The sequence below is a fragment of the Penaeus monodon genome, chromosome 24, assembly GCF_015228065.2.
Source record: "Penaeus monodon isolate SGIC_2016 chromosome 24, NSTDA_Pmon_1, whole genome shotgun sequence".
NCBI classification, from domain to species: Eukaryota; Metazoa; Arthropoda; class Malacostraca; order Decapoda; family Penaeidae; genus Penaeus; species Penaeus monodon.
This window is the reverse complement of record NC_051409.1, coordinates 31,702,471-31,703,067: the sequence shown is the minus strand read 5'-3', so window position 1 is coordinate 31,703,067 and position 597 is coordinate 31,702,471.

Sequence of the window (597 nt, the reverse complement as noted above, 5' to 3'; positions counted from 1 at the left end):
TAGCTTCACCAAACACTTAAAGTTTCATTCACATCTTTATGTTGGCGTAACCTGTTTAAAATATGAGTCTGGCACTGACATCATAGAGACCAGGCGGTAATTTCCCTAATGCATTGCGACGTCCATTGCAACACTCTGCTAGGCTAATTGCTGCAACATTCTAACGTTTCATGATTGTTGATGTCATTAAGAGCAAATTTTTTGGTCGGAATTATGCATATCTGGAAACCACCGAGCTCGATTTTACCGTTGCAACATTTCATATAAAGTATCCTCCTCTTGCAATTAAGATATATCATTTCAGAAATTCATGGCAGTTTATAATCGATGCATAGGAGCTAGCGCAGGTTCGGTTGCAAATGCTCTTTGCAACTCGCGCTATTGCTAAGTTTAGAACCGGATCTTGCAAACGTGATTTAATTGCAACCCATTATACCAGAAACGCTTAAACTATAAGTGAACGAGATGGCAAATTGATCCTAAAAACATACACGATTTATAGGGGGAACACAGTAATACATATCATAGAATGCGCATTTTAACCTTTTTTTTTTCTTCGTGACTCATGACAGTCGTCTTCCCCCCCCCCCCTCCAGA